The 6299-nt window shown below is 33.7% G+C and overlaps 1 pseudogene; it reads left to right on the top strand.

Annotated features, from left to right (window-relative positions):
- Positions 1 to 827: 827 nt before the first annotated feature.
- LOC132799775 (protein Ycf2-like) overlaps positions 828 to 6299 on the top strand; it is a 6111-nt pseudogene continuing 639 nt past the window's right edge.

Genomic DNA, 6299 nt, shown 5'->3' with positions numbered 1-6299 from the left:
TGTATTGAATCCATAAAGATTTGGAACCATTTCATGCTGCCCGTTGTCCATATTTGCACCAAAACTACTACCCGGGTCCGTATCGGCTTCCAGCACTTGGATGCTTAGAGTAGGCTTTGTATCTTCAAGTATAGACAAGCTCTGTTGAGATTGTTTACCCCCTCTATAAATGCTCCCAGGTTTTCCTCAAATCTCTTAATTTGAGCTCTTGTGATTGGCCTAGTCTTCATCCGTGTCGGGTCAGCACCCCAGCGGGTTATCGGTTAACGAGCTCGGGCGAAATCACATCAATGGCTCCATTGCTTTATTATTTCGTTTGTTATTTAGCAATCCCAAAGTTTCTTCTTTTTTTTTCGATACAAATAAATAAGATTTTTTTTTTTACTTATTTATGTTTTTTTTATTTTTATTTTTCGTATACTTTGATAACATAAATATTGTTATCTTCGGTGTGAAAACAAAAAAGTTTGTGATGTCGAAATAGATCTCCTGATGGATAAGATTAAATTGGAAATACCCTATCTTTATCTCATACTACTCTTTCTCTTTCGATACATAATGTAGGTATTTTGAAAAAAATTTCTTTTTATACCAAATTCGAAGTGCCATACTATTATTACTTAATATTCATATTTCCTATAGCACGAATGCATAGTCGTCATTTTTTTCTCTCAAGTCCAATAAAAAACTCATTGGTGCCAAGCATGAGGGAATGCTAGATGTTTGGTAATTTCTCCTCCGACCAGAATAAAAGATGTTATTAAAGTGGCTAATCCCATGCATACTGTCTGTATATCTAGTCGTACAAATTGCATAGTACCACAAATTGTAAGATATCTATTGAAACTGTTGCTGGAATTGAGATCTTATTCAAAGAGAAATATACAAAATATCCATTTCTTTTTGTATATTCTTTGGATGAGCTAACCCGCAAGGACCATGATTGGGAATTGTTTGATCGTCTTTCTTTAAGGAAGAGGCGAAACATAATCAACTTGAATTCAGGACAGCTATTCTAAATTTAGTGAAATACTGTATTTTTTATCTCATGCTTGCTTTCCGTGAAAAAAATACCAATTGAAGCGGATGGTTTCTTCAAACAACAAGGAGCTGGGTCAACTATTTAGTCAAATGATATTGAGCATGTTTCCCATCTCTTCTTGAGAAATAAGTGGGCTATATCTTTGCAAAACTGTGCTCAATTTCATATGTGGCAATTCCGCCAAGATCTTTTCTTTAGGGTACATATCAAGAGAGAATTGGATTTGGTTAGACAATGTGTGGTTGGTAAACAAGGATCGGTTTTTTAGCAAGGTACGGAATGTATCATCAAATATTCGATAAGAAGATCGATCCAAAGATCATTTCGATTCCATTAGTAATGAGGATTTAGAATATCACACATTGATCAATCAAAGAGAGATTCAACAATTAAAATAAAGATCAATTCTTTGGGATCCTTCCTTTCTTCAAACAGAATGAACAGAGATAGAATCAGACTGATTCCCTAAATGCCTTTTTGGATATTCCTCAATGTCCCAGATATTCATGGAACATGAGAAGCAGATGAATAATCATCTGCTTTCAGAAGAAATTAAAGAATTTCTTGGGAATCCTACGACATCCATTCGTTCTTTTTTCTTTGATAGATGTTTAGAACTTCATCTGGGTTTGAATCCTACTGAGAGGTCCACTAAAGATCAAAAATGGTTGAAGAAAGAACTAAATACTTCTTTTGTCCTTTCTAGGCGATAAAAAAAAAAAGAAATAGTTAATATATTCAAGATAATTATGTATTTACAAAATACCATCTCAATTCATCCTATTTCATCAAATTCGGGATGTGATATGGTTCCAAAGGATGAACTGGATAGTTCCAATAAGATTTCATTCTTAAACAAAAATTCATTTTTGATTTATTTCATCTATTCCATGACCAGACAGGGGGATACACGTTACACCACGATTTTGAATTAGAAGTTCAAGAAATGGCAGATCTATTCACTCTATCAATAACCGAGCTGGATCTGGTGTATCATAAGGGATTTACCTTTTCTATTGATTCCTACAGATTGGACCAAAAACTATTCTTGAATGAGGTATTCAACTCCAGGGATGAATCAAAAAATAAATATTTATGGTTCTACCTCCTATTTTTTATGAAGAAAATGAATCTTTTTATCGAAGGATTAGAAACAAATGTGTCCAGACCTCATACGGGAATGATTTAGAAGATACAAAACCAAAAATAATGGTATTTGATAGCAACAACATAATGGAGGCAGTCAATCAATATAGATTGATCTGAAATCTGATTCAAATCCAATATAGCACCTATGGGTACATAAGAAATGTATTGAGAAATGTATTGAATCGATTCTTTTTAATGAACAGATCTAATTGCTACTTCGAATATGGAATTTAAAGGGATCAAATAGGAAATGATACTCTAAATCATAGAACTATAATGAGATAAACAATTAACCAACATTTATCAAATTTGAAAAAGAGTAAGAAGAAATGGTTCGATTCTCTTATTTTTATTTCTCGAGCCGAGAGATCCATGAATTGGGATCCTAATGCATATAGATACAATGGTCCAATGGGAGCAAAAATTTACAGGAACATTTGGAACATTTCATTTCTGAGCAGAAAAGCCATTTTCATTTTCAAGTAGTGTTTGATCGATTACGTATTAATCAATATTCGATTGATTGGTTTAAGGTTATCGAAAAAAAAAAAAGATTTGTCTAAGTCACTTCCTTTTGTTTTGTCCAAGTTTCTTCTCTTTTTGTCTAACTCACTTCCCTTTTTCTTTGTGAGTTTCAGGAATATCCCTATTCATAGGTCTGAGATCTACCTCCATGAATTGAAATGTCCGAATGATCAACTCTGCACTTAGTTGTTAAAATCAATAGATCTTCAAATCGTTCGTTTGAAAAAATGGAAACCGTTCTTATTAGATGATCATGATACTTCCCAAAAAGTGAAATTCTTAATCAATGGAGGAATATAAGATACCAAAGTGGATGATTGACTCATTCCATACTAGAAATAATTGCAATGAATCTTTTGATAACACGTACTCCTATTTCTCAATGATATCCCACAATCAAGACAATTGTCTGAATCCCGTGAAACCATTTCATAGAAATTCATTGACATCTTCCTTTTATAAAGCAAATCGACTTCGATTCTTGAATAATCCACATCACTTCTTCTTCTATTGTAACAAAGGATTCCCTTTTTTTTTTTTTTTTATGGAAAAGGCCTCTATCAATAATTATGAATTTACGTATGGACAATTCCTCAATATCTTGTTCATTCGCAACAATATGTTTTCTTTGCGTGGCAGTAAAAAAATGTTTTTTTTGGAGAGAGATACTATTTCACCAATCGAGTTACAGGTGTCTAACTTATTCATACCTAACAATTTTCTAGAAAATGGTGATGAAAAGTATAACTTGTACAAATCTTTCCATTTTCTAATTCGATCCGATCCATTCGTTCGTAGACTATTTATCGATCGCAGACATTTCTGGAACACTTATAACAGAGGGATAAATAGTCAATTTTGAAAGAACTTTTCCTGAACCTTTTTTAAATATGAATCTGTCTGACTCAGAAGGGAGAAACTTGCATCAGTATCTCAATTTCAATTTAAACATGGGTTTGATTCACACTCCATGTTCTAAGAAATATTTACCATCCGAAAAGAGGAAAAAATGGGGTCTTTGTCTAAAGAAATGCCTTGAGAACGGGTGGATTATAGAACCTTTCAACGAGATAGTGCTTTTTCAACTCTCTCAAAATGGAATATATTCCAAACATATATACCATGGTTCCTTACTTTGATAGGATACAAATATCTAAATTTGATATTTTTTGACACTTTTTTCAGACCTATTGCCGATACTAAGTAGCAGCCAAAAATTTATATCCATTTTTCATGAGATTATGCATGGATTAGACATATCATGGTGAATTCTTCAGAAAAAACTGTGTCTTCCATAATGGAATCTGATAAGTGAGATTTCGAGTGAGTATTTACATAATCTTCTTCTGTCCAAAAAAATGATTCATTGAAATAATGAGTCACCATTGATATTGACACATTTAAGATCGCTAAATGTTCAGGAGTTCCTCTATTCAATCCTTTTCCTTTTTCTTGTTGCTGGATATCTCGTTCGAACACACCTTCTCTTTGTTTTGTGAGCCTATAGTGAGTTACAGACAGAGTTGGAAAGGGTTAAATCTTTGACAATTCCATCATACATGATTGAGTTACGAAAACTTCTGGAAAGGTATCCTACATCTGAACTGAATTCTATCTGGTTAAAGAATCTATTTCTAGTTGCTCTGGAATAATTAGGAGATTCTTTAGAAGAAATATGGTGTTTTGCTTTTGCTGGCAACATGCTATGAGGTTGAGGTCCCGCTTATGAGGTTAAATTAATATGTTCTAAAAATAAATATTTGTATATCAATCTCGTCGGTGTCATTGATTTCATAAGTATCATACAAAAATGCTATCAATCGAATCGCTTTTTTGAGAAATACGATACATCTAAGTAATACAAGTAAAGAGATCTATTCATTGAATGGTGATTGGATTGATGATAAAATAGAATCCTGTGTGAACAGTGATTCGATTTATGATAAAGAAAGAGAATTATTGGTTTAGTTCTCCACTTTAATTATAGAAAAAAAGATTGATCAAATTCTATTGAATCTGACTCATAGTGATCACTTATCAAAGAATGACTCTGGTTATCAAATGATTGACCAACTAGGAGCAATTTACTTACGATACTTAGTTGACATTCATAAAAAGTATCTAATGAGTTATGAGTTCAATACATCCTATTTAGCAGATTGACGGATATTCCTTGCTCATTATCAGACAATAACTTATTCATAAACCTCCTATGGGGCTAATAGTTTTCATTTCCCATCTCATGGAAAACCTTTTTCGCTCCACTTAGCCCTATCCATCTCGAGGGTTATTTTAAGGTTCTATAGGAACTGGATGATTCTATTTGGTCAAATACCTAGTGACAACTCCTATGTTCCTTTCGTTATAGTATTTCTAAACAAGTTTCTGGATAAAAATGGTTTTCTTATTGATGATAGTGATGATATTGATGATAGTGACGATATTAATGATAGTGATGACATCGATCATGACCTTGATAAGGAGCTGAAGCTTCTCACCATGATGAATGCGCCAACTATGGATATGATGCTAGAAATAGACCGATTTTATATCACCCTTCAATTTGTATTAGCAAAAGCCATGTCTCCTTGCATAATATGGATTCCAAACATTCATGATCTGGATGTGAATGAGTCAAATTACTTATCCCTCAGTCTATTAGTGAACTATCTCTCCAGGGATTGTGAAACATGTTCCACTAGAAATATTCTTATTATTGCTTCGACTCATATTCCCTAAAAAGTGGATCCTGCTCTAATAGCTCCAAATAAATTAAATACATGCATTAAGATACGAAGACTTCTTATTCCACAACAACGAAAGCACTTTTTCACTTTTTCATACACTAGGGGATTTCACTTGGAAAAGAAAATGTTCCATACTAATGGATTCGGGTCCATAACCATGGGTTCCAATGTACGAGATCTTGTAGCACTTACAAATGAAGCCCTATCGATTAGTGTTACATAGAAGAAATCAATTATATACACTGATATAATTAGATATGCTCTTCATAGACACACTTGGGATTTATGATCCCACGTAAGATCGGTTCAGGATCATGGGATCTTTTTCTATCATATAGGATGGGCTGTTGCACAAAATGTACTTCTAAGTACTTGCTCCACAAATCCTATATCTATCTATATGAAGAAGAAATCAGGTAACGAAGGGGATTCTTATTTGTACAAGCGGTACTTTGAACTTGGAACGAGCACGAAAATACTATATATTTTGAGTTGTTCTTCTAGATCGGTCGCTCAAGACCTTTGGTCTATACCCGGACTCGATGAAAAAAATGGGATCACTTCTTATGGACTCTTTGAGAATGATTCTGATCTAGTTCATGGCCTATTAGAAGTAGAAGGTGCTCTGGTGGGATCCTCATAGACAGACAAAGATTGCACCCAGTTTGATAATGATCGAGTGACATTGCTCCTTTGACCCAAACCAAGGAATCCCTTACATATGATGCAAAATGGATCTTGTTCTATCGTTGATCAGAGATTTCTCTATGAACAATACGAATCAAAATTTAAAGAAGAGGAAGGAGAAGGAGTCCTCGACCCACAACAGATAGAAG

Source organism: Ziziphus jujuba, chromosome 10, assembly GCF_031755915.1.
Source record: "Ziziphus jujuba cultivar Dongzao chromosome 10, ASM3175591v1".
In the NCBI taxonomy this organism is placed as follows: domain Eukaryota; kingdom Viridiplantae; phylum Streptophyta; class Magnoliopsida; order Rosales; family Rhamnaceae; genus Ziziphus; species Ziziphus jujuba.
Note: the sequence above shows the minus strand (reverse complement) of the source record. Positions and strands in the feature narration are given on the sequence as shown.